The sequence below is a fragment of the Haematobia irritans genome, chromosome 5 (genome assembly GCF_050003625.1).
Source record: "Haematobia irritans isolate KBUSLIRL chromosome 5, ASM5000362v1, whole genome shotgun sequence".
NCBI classification, from domain to species: Eukaryota; Metazoa; Arthropoda; class Insecta; order Diptera; family Muscidae; genus Haematobia; species Haematobia irritans.
The window spans coordinates 164,989,361-165,004,602 of record NC_134401.1 but is presented as its reverse complement, the minus strand read 5'-3'; the positions used below and the strand labels follow the sequence as shown (position 1 = coordinate 165,004,602).

The following is a 15,242-nucleotide window of genomic DNA, read 5'->3' as shown; positions in this document are numbered from 1 at the left end:
TTGAATGAAAAAATTTAAGTTTCGCTTAAGAAAACCCTATTCAGCTGTGCTGAATTAAAGTTTCCCTAAAGAAAGCCTTATTCAGCCTGGCTAAATTAAAGTTTTCCTAAAGAAAGCCTTATTCAGCTATGCAGATTTAAAGAAAACCTTTTTCAGCCAGACTGAATTCAAGTTTTCCTAAAGAAACCCTTTTTCAGCCAGACTGAATTAAAGTTTTCCTAAAGAAAACCTTATTCAGCTACGCTGAAATAAAGTTTTCCAAAAGAAAACCTTATTCAGCTATGCTGAGTTTAAGTTTTCCTAAAGAAAACCTTATTCAGGCTGGCTGAATTAAAGTTTTCCTAAAGAAAACCTTATTCAGCCTTGCTGAATTAAAGTTTTCCTACAGAAAACCTTATTCAGCTGTGCTGAATTAAAGTTTTCGTAATAAAAATCTTTCTCAGCTAGGCTGCACCAAAGATTTCCTAAAGAAAACCTTATTCAGCCAGGCTTAATTACAGGTTTCCTAAAGAAACCCTTATTCAGTCAATCTGAATTACAGGTTTCCTAAAGAAAGCCTTATTCAGCCAGGCTGAATTACAGGTTTCCTAAAGAAAACCTTTTTCAGCCAGACTGAAGTAAAGTTTTCCTAAAGAAATCCTTATTCAGCTATGCTGAATTAAAGTTTTCCTAAAGAAAACCTTATTCAGCTATGCTGAATTAAAGATTTCCTAAAGAAAACCTTATTCAGCTATGCTGAATTAAAGTTTTCACAATAAAAACCTTTTTCAGCCAGGCTTAATTACAGGTTTCCCAAAGAAAATCTTATTCAGCCAGGCTTAATTACAGGTTTTCTAAAGAAAACCTTATTCAGCCAGGCTCAATCACATAATTCCTTAGGGAAACCCTATTTACCCGGGCTGAATAAAAGTTTTCTTCAAAATACACTTATTCAGCAAGTCTGCAACCTTATTCAGTTAGTCTGACTTACAGGTTTCCCAAAAAAATCCTATTTAGCCAAGCGGAATTATAGATTTCCCAAAGAAACCTTTATATGCCAGGCTTAATTGCAGGTTTCCTAAATAAATCCTTATTCAGCCAGGCTGACTTACAGGTTTTCTAAAGAAAGCCTTATTCTGATAGGCTGAAGTACAGGTTTCCTAAAGAAAACCTTATTCAGTCAGGCTGAATTTTCCTAAAAAAAATTATTCAGCTAGGCGAAATTACAGGTTTCCCAAAGAAAATCCTATTTAGCCAAGCGGAATTTTGGATTTCCACCGTGGTGCAATGGTTAGCATGCCCGCCTTGCATACACAAGCTCGTGGGTTCGATTCCTGCTTCGACCGAACACCAAACAATTTTTCAGCGGTGGATTATCCCACCTCAGTAATGCTGGTGACATTTCTGAGGGTTTCAAAGCTTCTCTAAGTGGTTTCACTGCAATGTGGAACGCCGTTCGGACTCGGCTATAAAAAGGAGGTCCCTTGTCATTGAGCTTAACGTGGAATCGGGCAGCACTCAGTGATAAGAGAGAAGTTCACCACTGTGGTATCACAATGGACTGAATAGTCTAAGTGAGCCTGATACATCGGGCTGCCACCTAACCTAACCTAACCTAGATTTCCCAAAGAAACATTTAATATGCCAGGCTGAATTGCAGGTTTTCCAAAGAAAGCCTTATTCAGCCAGGCTGAATTACTGGATTCCCACAGAAAAACATATTCAGACAGGCTGAATTAAAATTTTCCTGAAGAAAACCTTATTCAGCCGGGCTGAATTACAGGATTCCTAATGAAAACATTATTCTGCAAGGCTGAATTACAGGTTTCCTAAAGAAAGCATTATTCTGCAAGGCTGAATTACAGGTTTCCTAAACAAAATCTTATTCAGCCAGACTGAAGTTAAGGTTTCCTGAAGAAACCCTTATTCAGCCAGGCTGAATTTAAATTTGTCTTAAGAAAATCTTTTTCAGCTGGTTGAATTACAGGTTTCCTAAAGAAACCCTTATTCTGCCGGGGTGAATTAAAGTTTTCCTAAAGAAAACCTTATTCAGCCGGGCTGAATTACAGGGTTCCCACAGAAAAACATATTCAGACAGGCTGAATTAAAATTTTCCTGAAGAAAACCTTATTCAGCCGAGCTGAATTTAAGTTTTCCTGAAGAAAACCTTATTCAGCCGGGCTGAATTACAGGATTCCTAGAAAAAACATTATTCTGCAAGGCTGAATTACAGGTTTCCTAAACAAAATCTTATTCAGCCAGACTTGAAAGTAAGGTTTCCTGAAGAAACCCTTATTCAGCCAGGCTGAATTTAAATTTTTCTTAAGAAAATCTTATTCAGCTGGTTGAATTACAAGTTTCCTAAAGAAAACCTTATTCTCGGTGTGAATTAAAAATTTCCTAAAGAAAACCTTATTAAGCCGGCTAACTTAAAGTTTTCCTAAAGAAACCCATATTCAGCCAAGCTGAATTAAAAATTTCCTAAAGAAAACCTTATTCAGCCGGGCTGACTTAAAGTTTTCCTAAAGAAACCCATATTCAGCCAAGCTGAATTAAAAATTTCCTAAAGAAAACCTAATTCAACCAGGCTGAATTACAGCTGAATTAAAAATTTCCTAAAGAAAACCTTATTCAGCCGGGCTGACTTAAAATTTTCCTAAAGTAACCCATATTCAGCCAAGCTGAATTAAAAATTTCCTAACGAAACCCTAATTCAGCTTGTTTTCCTAAAGAACCCCTTATTCAGCCAGATTGTATTAAATTTGTCCTATAAAAAAAACTTTATTCAGCTAGTTTGTTTTCTTGGTGTAGGCCGTTTTTATTATACGCTTTACAAAAAGTTCTGCTTTATTTTCAAAATGCTATGCAGACTTAATTTTCATTTTCATGTGATTTAAGAGAATTTCGTTATATTTTTGAGTTGCCATCAAAGCCAACAAAACGTACAAACAAAACCTTCAATCAAATCGAATACACGATTTGACGATGTGATTCAAGGTTACCATAAAGACTTTAATTGTTTGGATGTAAATTTATTGGTTTTTTTATTCGTCACCCTTCCCAGGTCAGTTACTTAATGAATGTCAGCGATCCAGCCAATCGGCTATGCTGGATATTTAATAAAAGAAACACACCAAAAAAAAACTGGGGGTTAAAAAGATCACACATTTAATTGGATGGACAAACAATCGGGTAATCATAAGAAACTACATTGAGCTCAAGTTACAACATCCACCAAAAATGACGTTGAAGAAATCCCATTCAAAATTTAATCAGTCCGGCAACCCACGCATACTCTCTGTTTACTGGATTACAACGGATATGCTTTATTCAAGTTCTTCAGCTCTGACATGAACACACACACATACACACATAAATACTCACTAAACGATTGGAAACAGTTACGATCATTTACCTTCGTTTACATTGTAACATCCGAAGTTTAGCCATAGACAAAACCAACTCAAAACGGAAGTTATTCCCAGTTGTGTGGTTGGTTGTTTTTATTGTTGTTGTTGTTTTCCAAAGGGGGGTGAATGTGTTTGTTTTGTTTATAGAGCAGCCAGTATTTAGTTACCTGTTCATGTTTTATTTACTTGCGACACATTTAGACGTATTATTTTAGGTGTTACCAAGTTATTGGAAATTTTCACTTTTTTTCACTGTTTGTCATTTGTAGTTGGTGGTGGTGTCGTTTGGACAAATGGAAATTTAAAACCCTACAATTGTGTCAATATTTGAAAATAAAGTTGAAAGAAACTACATGGGCATCAATTTCGATTTTGTTGCCATTTAATCGATGTCGTCTTAGTCATGCTTGAGAAATAAATTACTCATCCGTATTAGTGAGCTTACAATGTTTACAGTGTTTGCGTTTAAATTGCTGTGAGAGGCAAGTGTAATTAATAGCTGTCGTTGGAGTTTCAATCGAAGTACGGGCAAAATATAAAGGGGAGAACGGAAGTTGTGTTGTGACAGTGGGGGTATACTAAAATGTATAGGCAGTGAAATAGAGAAATTGAATTTAATTTAATTAGGTTTCATATAATAATCACTGTATTTTTTACAATTTTGTATTATTTAATATAATTTAATTAGAAAATATTAAAAAAAATATATAAAAACATAATTCAATTAAAAATAATAATTTTTTCTTCTGTTTAAAAAAAAATTGGTTTTACAAATTATTAAAATATCTTTAGTGTTATTCAAGATAGACAAAATTTAACACAAAATTTCATTAAGAGGATCATTTAAGACTACGTCAAACGGAAAGGAAATGGTGGTTAAGCAAGGATTGATGCCAAGAGAGGAATGGAAAAGTGTTGCATCACAATAACGTCAGGCCACACACGTCATTAGGGGATCGCCAGAAGATCCGAGAGCTTCAATGGGAGATTCTTATGCATCCTCTTTACACCCAAAAAGGTTGGATGTAAAGATTTGTATCTTCCCTTAAGGCTTTTTTTTATTGTTTCCGAGCCAAAGATGTGGCTTTTTTTTTTAAATGAAGACATTTTTTACAAAAATGTTAAAGATATTTTTGACAAAATTTTCTATAGAAATAAAATTTTGAGAAAATTTTCTAAATCAGTAAAATTTTGATAAAAATTTTCTATACAAATATAATTTTCTATAGAAATAAAATTTTAAGAAAATTTTCTATACAAATACAATTTTAAAAAAATTTTCTATTGAAATAAAATTTTGACAAAATTTTCTATAGAATTAAAATTTTGACAAAATTTTCTATACCAAAAAAAAATCTACAGCATACAGTATAATTTTGATACAAATGTTCTATACAAATAAAATTTTGAGAAATTTTTCTATAGAAATAAAATGTTGACAAAATATTCCATCGATATAAAATTTTGATAAAAAAATTCTATACAAATAAAATTGGCTATCGAGATAAAATTTTGACAAAAATTTTTCTATAGCAATGAAATTTTCATAAAATTTTCTTTACAAAAAGCAAATTGGAAAAATTTTCTACAGAAGTATAATTTTGATAAAAATGTCCATTACAAATAAAATTTTGAGAAATTTTTCTATAGAAATAAAATTTTGACAAAATATTCTATCGATATAAAATTTTGATAAAAATTTTCTATACAAATAAAATTGTCTATCGAGATAAAATTTTGAAAAAATTTTATATAAAAATAAAATTGTACATAATTTTCTATCGAGAAAAAATTTTGACTAAATTTTCTATAGCAATGAAATTTTGACAAAATTTTCTATAGAAATAAAATTTTGACAAAATTTTCTATAGAATTAAAATTTTGACAAAATTTTCTATACAAAACAAAATTGGGAAATTTTTCTACAGAAGTATAATTTTGATAAAAATGTTCTATATAAAATAAAATTTTGAAAAATGTTGATAAAAATTTTCTATACAAATAAAATTGTCTATCGAGATAAAATTGTGACCAAATTTTCTATAGAAATAAACAAAATTTTCTATAAAAATAAAATAATTACAAAATTTTCTGTCGAGATAAAATTTTGACAAAATTTTCTATAGAAATAAAATTTTGACAAAAATTTTTCTATAGCAATGAAATTTTGATAAAATTTTCTATACAAAAAACAAATTGGGAAAATTTTCTACAGAAGTATAATTTTGATAAAAATGTCCATTACAAATAAAATTTTGAGAAATTTTTCTATAGAAATAAAATTTTGGCAAAATATTTTATCGATATAAAATTTTGATACAAATTTTCTATACAAATAAAATTGTCTATCGAGATAAAGTTTTGAAAACATTTTATATAAAAATAAAATTGTGACATAATTTTCTATCGAGAAAAAACTTTGACTAAATTTTCTATAGCAATGAAATTTTGACAAAATTTTCTATAGAAATAAAATTTTGACAAAATTTTCTATAGAATTAAAATATTGACAAAATTTTCTATACAAAAAAATGGGAAATTTTTCTACAGAAGTATAATTTTGATGTTCTATATAAAATAAAATTTTTAAAAATGTTGATAAAATTTTTCTATACAAATAAAATTGTCTATCGAGATAAATTTTTGACAAAAATGTCTATAAAAATAAACAAAATTTTCTATAAAAATAAAATAATTACAAAAATTTCTATCGAGATAAAATTTTGACAAAATTTTCTATAGAAATAAAATTTTGACAAAATTTTCTATAGAATTAAAATTTACACAAAATTTTCTATACAACAAGTATATAAAGCAGTAAATTCGGCCGGGCCGAATTTTAAATACCCACCACCAAGAATCAAATATGATAGTTTACTTTGAAAACTCTTCGTCGTAGTGGGTTACTTGATAATATATAGAATTGTAGGGGGTTTGATGATAAATCTTCTCCCAAGCAAGTCAGTTCCCGAAGACAAACTTTAAAGATTCTACCTATGAAGACCAGATCAGATTCTGTATTTATGAGAACCAATTTATTTAAGTTTTAGAGAAATTATAAACATATCGTGTATATGATGAAATTACGCCATGATTTAAAATCTTAAATATGTAGATTTTTTCCGCCTGCTATAACCTGAAAGAAGTGTTTTCTTTTTTGAGAAACGTAATTTTAGACAAGCAAAGTTTTCTTTTGACACAAATTTTAGAGACAATCGTTGAATAAACGAAAATACTTTATAAAAAAAAAAAATTTCGTTTGTCTAAATTTTCATTATAGATTACTAATTTCCAGCAAATCGAATAAAAACTACGGATTCTAGAAGCCCAAGAAATAAAGCCGGGAGATCGGTATATATGGGGGCTACACCAAAACATGGACCGATAGGCACCATTTGCTACTCACATATTTGTGATCTTAAAATACCTCCAGATTTTCAATTTCAAACAAATCGGCTAGAAAATATAGTATCTAGACGCCCAAGAAGTAAAAATCGAGAGATCAGTCTCTATGGGGGCTATATCAAAACATGGACCGATGAGCACCATTTTCGGCACACCTTTTTATGGTCCTCAAATACCTCTAAATTTCCAATTTCAGGCAAATCGGATAAATATAGTTTCTAGAAGCCCTAGAAGCCAAATCGGGATATCGGTCTGTATGGGGGCTATACCAAAACATGGACCGATGGGCACCATTTTCGGCACACCTTTTTATGGTCCTCAAATACCTCTATATTTCCAATTTCAGGCAAATTGGATAAAAACTACGGTTTTTATAGGCCCAAGACTCCAAATCGGGAGGTTGGTTTATATGGGGGCTATATCAAACCATGGACCGATGGACACCATTTTCGACACACCTCTTTATGGTCCCAAAATACCTATAGATTTTCAATTTCATACAAATCGGATAGAAAATACTGCTTCTAGACGCCTAAGAAGCAAAATCGGGAGATCGGTCTATATGGGGGCTATACCGAAACATGGACCGATACGGACCGTTTTCGACACACCTCTTCATAGTCCCACAATACCTCTAGATTTCCAATTTCAGGCAAATCGGATGGTAAATATAGTTTCTAGACGGCCAAGAAGCAAAATCGGGAGATCGGTCTATATGGGGGCTATATCAAAACATGGACCGATGGGCACCATTTTCGACACACCTCTTTATGGTCCTAAAATACCTCTAGATTTTCAATTTCAGACAAATCGGATAGAAAATACTGCTTCTAGACGCCTAAGAAGCAAAATCGGGAGATCGGTCTATATGGGGGCTATACCAAAACATGGACCGATACGGACCATTTTCGACACACCTCTTTATGGTCCCAAAATACCTCTGGATTTCCAATTTCAGGCAAATCTGATAAAAACTACGGTTTTTATAGGCCCAAGACCCCAAATCGGGAGGTCGGTTTATATGGGGACTATATCAAAATTTGGACCGATATAGCCCATCTTCGAACTTGACCTGCCTGCAAACAAACAACTAATCTGTGCCAAATTTCGGGACGATAGCGCCATTATTGAAGGATGTAGCGTGATTACAACAGACAGACAGACAGACAGACGGACAGACGGACATGCTTATATCGTCTTAGAATTTCTCCCTGATCAAGAATATATATACTTTATATAGTCGGAAATCGATATTTCGATGTGTTACAAACGGAATGACAAACTTATTATACCCCCGTCACCATTTTATGGTGGTGGGTATAAAAAAAAATATTGGGAAAATTTTTTACAGAAGTATAATTTTGATAAAAATGTTCTATATAAAATAAAATTTAGAGAAATTTTTCTATAGAAGTAAAATTTTGACAAAATATTCTATCGATATAAAATTTTGATCAAAGTTTTCTATACAAATAAAATTCTCTATCGAGATAAAATTTTGACAAAATTTTCTATAGCAATGCAATTTTAACAAAATTTTCTATAGCAATGAAATTTTGACAAAATTTTCTATAGAAATAAAATTTTGACAAAAGTTTTCTATAGCAATGATTTTTTGGCAAAATTATCTATAGAAATAAAATTTTGACAAAATTATCTATAGAAATAAAATGTTGACAAAATTTTCTATAGATATAAAATTTTGACAAAATTTTTTATACAAATAAAATTTTGACAAAATTTGCTATAGTAATAAAATTTTGACAAAATTTTCTATACAAATAAAATTTTGACAAAATTTTCTATAGTAATAAAATTTTGACAAAATTTTATATACAAATAAAATGTTGACAAAATTTTATATAGAAATAAAATTTTGACATACGATCCGGGAGCTTAGATGAGAGGTTCTTATGCAACCTTATTTTGACAAAAATTTTTTCTATAGCAATGAATTTTTGGCAAAATTATCTATAGAAATAAAATTTTGACAAAATTTTCTATAGATATAAAATTTTGGCAAAATTTTCTATAGATATATAATTTTGACAAAATTTTCTATAGAATTTTCGGGAGGTTCAAGTGTAGTTCACTTTGGGTTGAGTGAATTACCCGAATTTATTCTGATAATTGGTTGATAGTTTTGCTGCAAGTAGAGGATGCTGATGAGGAATGTGGTCATTCCGAAATAGCTGTACATCCAACCATCTTGCAGTCTATAGGGCTTTGCCCAAATAAATTTGACAAGCATACTTTTCCTCTGTTGGTTAAGCTACACTTGTAGTTTAGTCAATGCATGGGTTTAAGCTGAGATCAAAAACAACAATAACGATTGAAGAGAAGCCAACAATAACAAACAATACGATATAAAATTTTGACAAATTTTTTTATATTATAATAACATTTTGACAAAATTTTCTATACAAATAAAATTTTGACAACATTTTATATACAGTAATCCCTCGATTTACGTCGTCTCGGTTTACGTTGTTTCGATTTACGTCGGCAAATTGTTTGTTCCATCAAACTTCGATTTACGTCGCCATTCGATTTACGTCGTCAATTTTTTTGCCCACTTTATCAGAAACGCCTTCCATAAGTAACATAAGTATCAACGATGATGACATCGAAACATTTTTTTTCTGAGATTCTTACCGAAATTACTGAATTACCTTTATTTTTTAAGTTTTTTTATTATGTACACGCACATACATACATAAATGGATTAGGTGTAAGTATGAGCAATTTTTAATTCGGTTTACGTCGTTTCGATTAACGTCGTCAAATTCCGGAACCAATCACGACGTAAATCGAGGGATTACTGTAGAAATAAAATTTTGACAGAAGATCCGGGAGCTTAGATGAGAGGTTCTTATGCAACCTTACACTCAAAAAAAAAAAAATACTTGGGCGGAAGATTTTGATCTTCTCTTAAGGATTTTGTTATTTTTTCCGAGCCAAAAATGCGGCTTCTTTAAAATAAAGACATTTTTTTGTCACCTTTGTGGCTTTAAATCTAGCATAAATAAAATTAAAATTAGAATAGAGATCTCATTTATCTTATTTCCATTCGGTATATTAATACACCTAGACCTCGGTTTGCGTCGCTGTTGAATTAGTAGTATTTTTCACTTTGCGTCGTTAGATTTTCAAAGTTGCGTTATTATCTATCTCCAATCTTTGCATAGTTTGCCATAGAAATTCATAATTCACTTTGCGTCGTGTTTTTGGGAACGTATCTGCGACGCAAAGCGAGGTCTAGGTGTAAAGCTATTCACGTACAAACAAATACTGTTTAAAAAATCTAAATTATAACGGAAACTTCAAAGTCAAAAATGTTTTCTTAAATAAAGAAACACATCAAAAATGTTCTCTTAAATAAATAAAAAACATTAAACCAAAGATAAAAAGTTCTCAAAATAAATCTTGGCCTATATTTGATGTGTTTTTATCTTAAATCTAAAAATTCAATATTTCAATTAATTTAAGGGCGTACAAACAAATCGGTTTAAAAAATCTAAATTATAACGGATACTTCAAAGTCAAAAATGTTAAAAAAAAAAAAAAAACATTAAACCAAAGATGAAAATTTTTCAAAATAAATCTTAGCTTATATTTGATGTGTTTTTATCTTAAATCTAAAAATTCAATATTTCAATTAAGGCAATTGTTTAATCACAAATGTGTTTCTTTACTTTAAGGAAAATTTCCTTTCTGCAAAGATATACGACATTAAAGGAGGGGCTCAAATTTCCCAAAGTTAATAAAACAAAATTTTGAAGCAATGATTGTAATCTTTATTTTAATTAAAATTTCATTATTTTGTAAATTGCCCATCCTAAAATTTTCGTTGCCTAATCTTTAGTATAACGTACATATTTTTGTCCTGGGTATATTGCGGATCTGCGGATTAATTAAACCAATCATTTTTTAATTGAAATGTCTCCAATCACTGAAATGGTAGTAACAATCCCCAAAGTCATTTAAAAAATTAATTGTTCCAATTAAAAAATTAATTGCTACAATCAAGTTTTGTGATTGATTTTTGTTTCGATTAAAAAAATTGTTGAACCAATTAAATTTTTAATTGAATATATTTTAAAATTAAATTTTAATTGGAAAAATTTTGGAGATATTTTTTTCCTGTGTATGGGTACATTAAAGTCTTCGAATTCATGCAAAAGTAATGAATTTAGTATGCACATTGAATCAACTTATAACAAAATAATTACAATCTATGTCATTTTATTTTCATTTTCAATTTACAAAGAAAATGCGAAAAATGCAACCTCATCGAAATGTGAAAAATAATGCACGCAATTGTGGCTTGTGAATCATCATTCAGATCATTGAGGTAACTGGTAATAATTTGTCACCTTCATTTTAACTGATAACAATCAGATGGCTGACTACAAAGGGGAAAAATCAATTCTTGGAAAACTGAAATCAGTACACAAAAGTGAAAAAAATAGTAAAAATTCCAAAAACAAATATTCAGGCGAAATCTGGAAATCCACAATGAATCAAATATGATGATAATAAATAGAGAGCGAGTGTCGCTTTGTTGAAAAGTTGCATGTTCTATAGATTTTGTAAAGAAGCCTAGCAAAATATACCATACAATTCATTATTATACATTATACATTGTAACTTTAGGCACGGGCGGGCAATGGTGTAGGGTATGTCTTTATCGTCTCTGCCTATCTTTCCTAGCTGATTTTTTTTTCTTCCTATAAAATATTGTTCATAGTTTTATGTGATTTATTGTGTCTCTTCTTCTCTTTTACAGACTCTTTAATTACTTTTTTTTATTTTATTAAAATAACCTACTTTTTTATCGAGATCATCCCTCCTTGAAATGTAATCTTTTTTTAATTGTTTCACATCATCACATAATTTCAAAATTGAAATCGTGATCGTGGCCGTTTGGTTGGCTGGTCGCTTATTAATGATAATGCATGCATGTTTGCATTTATTTCCCCGTCTGTTGCCATTTCCCGGTTTATGCAGTTGGCGCTGTCGATGCCGTTGCATTTTTACAGTTAATATTAATTGAACTTTTACACTGGAAGTTATGAAGAAAAGCTCACATATTTTACCATGTAGTACTAATAATAATGAAGTTTTTTTTTATTATTTTTTATTTTATTTTATTTTATTGTTTTACTACACCAAAGATAAGCTGCAAAAATCAACGATGCTTAAATCGCCCATTGATTACTGTGAAGATAGTAATTTATAGCGTGTTGAAAACTATTTTAAATATGACATATAGTCTATAGTTAGATATTAATGCTTCAATTAGATTGATATATAATACGGCAGCCTTGCAGAAACTCAGAGGGTAGATTTTTTACTTAATTTTATTTTAATAAAATTTTGCAAAAATTTTCTATAGAAATAAAATTTTCAGAAAATTTTCTATAGAAATAAAAATTTTGACAAAATTTCCTATACAAAAAAAAATTTTCACAAAATTTCCTATAGAAATGAAATTTTGAAAAAATTTTCTATAGAAATAAAATTTTCAGAAAATTTTCTATACAAATAAATTTTTGTATAGAAATAAAATGTTGAGGAAATTTTCTATAGAAATAAAATTTTGAAAAAAATTTCCAACCATCTTGCAGTCTATAGGGCTTTGCCCAAATAAATTTGACAAACATTCTTTTCCTCTGTTGGTTAAGCTACACTTGTAGTTTAGTCAATGTATGGTTTTAAGCTGAAATAAAAAAAACAACAACAATGATTAAAGAACAAAAACCAACTATAACAAAACAAAACGAACGAAAGGAAAAAAATTTCTGAAGAAATAAAATTTTCAGAAAAGTTTCTATAGAAATAAAATTTTTAGGAAATTTTCTATAGAAATAAAATTTTCTATAGATATACAATTTTGAGAAAATTTACTATAGAAAAAAAATTTTAGGAAATATTCTATAGAAATAAAATTTTCAGAAAATTTTCTTTAGAAATAAAATTTTCAGAAAATTTTCTTTAGAAATAAAATTTTCAGAAAATTTTCTAGAGAAATAAAATTTTGAGAAATATTTCTATATTTTTTTGAAAAATTTTCTATAGAAATACAATTTTCAGAAAATTTTCTATACAAATAAAATTTTCTATAGAACTAAAATTTTCAGAAAATTTTCTATAGAAATAAAATTTAAAAAAAATTCTATTGATATAAAATTTTCAGAAAATTTTCTATTGATATAACATTTTCAGAAATATTTCTATAGAAATAAAATTTTCAGAAAATTTTCTATAGAAATAAAATTTTCAGAAAATTTTCTATAGAAATAAAATTTTCAGAAAATTTTCTATAGAAATAGAATTTTCAGAAAATTTTCTATAGAAATAAAATTTTGCAAAAATTTTCTATACAAATAAATTTTTGTATAGAAATAAAATGTTGAAATTTTCTATAGAAATAAAATTTTGAAAAAAATTTCTGTAGAAATAAAGTTTTCAGAAAATTTTCGTTAGAAATAAAATTCTCAGAAAATTTTCTAGAGAAATAAAATTTTGAGAAATATTTCTATAAAAAATTTCTATAGGTTTTACAAAAAATTTTGTAGAAATAGAATTTTATAAAAAAATTTATATAGAAATAAAATTTTCAAAAAAATTCGATAGGAATAATATTTTCAGACAATTTTCTGTAGAAATAAAAATTTTGACAAAATTTCCTATAGAAATACAAATTTTGACAAAATTTCCTATAGAAATGAAATTTTTAGAAAATGTTCTATAGAAATAAAATTTTCAGAAAATGTTCTATAGAAATAACGTTTTCAGAAAATTTTCTATAGAAATAAAATTTTCATTAAATTTTCTATAGAACTAAAATTTTCAGAAAATTTTCTATAGAAATATAGAAATAAAATTTGGACAAAATTTTCTATAGAAATAAAATTTGGTCAAAATTATCTATAGAAATAAAATTTGGACAAAATTTTCTATAGAAATAAAATTTGGACAAAATTTTCTATAGAAATAAAATTTTGCAAAAATTTTCTATAGAAATAACATTTTCAGACAATTTTCTATAGAAATACAATTTTCAGAAAATTTTCTATAGAAATAAATTTTTCAGAAAATTTTCTATAGAAATAAAATTTTCAAAAAATTTTCTATAGAAATAAAATTTTGCAAAAATTTTCTATAGAAATAACATTTTCAGACAATTTTCTATAGAAATAGAATTTTCAGAAAATTTTCTATAGAAATAAAATTTTCAGAAAATTTTCTATTGATATAAAATTTTCTATAGAAATAACATTTTCAGAAAATTTTCTATAGAAATAAAATTTTCAGAAAATTTTCTATAGAAATAAAAATTTTGACAAAATTTCCTATAGAAATAAAATTTGGACAAAATTTGCTATAGAAATAAAATTTTGCAAAAATTTTCTATAGAAATAACATTTTCAGACAATTTTCTATAGAAATACAATTTTCTATATATATAAAATTTTCGGAAAATTTTCTATAGAAATAAAATTTTCAGAAAATTTTCTATAGAAATAAAATTTTCAGAAAATTTTCTATAGAAATAAAATTTTCAGAAAATTTTCTATAGAAATAAAATTTTGCAAAAATTTTCTATACAAATAAATTTTTGTATAGAAATAAAATGTTGAGGAAATTTTGTATAGAAATAAAATTTTGAAAAAAAATTCTGTAGAAATAAAATTTTCAGAAAAGTTTCTATAGAAATAAAATTTTTAGGAAATTTTCTATAGAAATAAAATTTTCTATAGATATAATATTTTCAGAAAATTTTCTATAGATATAAAATTTTCAGAAAATTTTCTATAGATATAAAATTTTCAGAAAATTTTCTATAGAAATAAAATTTTGAGAAAATTTTCAGAAAATTTTCTATAGAAATAAAATTTTCAGAAAATTTACTATAGAAAAAAAATTAGGAAATACTCTATAGAAATAAAATTTTCAGAAAATTTTCTACAGAAATAAAATTTTCAGAAATTTTTCTATAGAAATAAAATTTTGAGAAATATTTCTATATCAATAAAATTTTGTAAAAAATTTCTATAGATTTTACAAAAAAAAAAAATTGTACAAATAGAAATTTGTAAAAAATTTTATATAGAAATAAAATTTTCAGAAAAATTTCTATAGGAGTAATATTTTCAAACAATTTTCTATAGAAATAAAAGTCCACTATCATAAACCTTTTTGCGAAAGGTTCAAGTGTGGTTCATTTTGGGTTTGGTGAACTACCCGAATTTATTCTGATAATTGGTTGATAGTTTTGCTGCAAGTAGAGGATGCTGTTGAGGAATGTGGTAATTCCGAAACGTGCGTCCATCATATTGCAGTCTATAGGGCTTTGCCCAAATAAATTTGACAAACATTCTTTTCCTCTGTTGGTTAAGCTACACTTGTAGTTTAGTCAACGCAATGGTTTTAAAGCTGATA

General features: G+C 27.9%; 1 protein-coding gene across 4 annotated transcripts in view; it reads left to right on the top strand.

Annotated features, from left to right (window-relative positions):
- The window catches only part of Pkn (serine/threonine-protein kinase N), a 209,851-nt gene that overhangs the window by 77,710 nt on the left and 116,899 nt on the right, over positions 1-15,242 (top strand). The window lies entirely within an intron of this gene.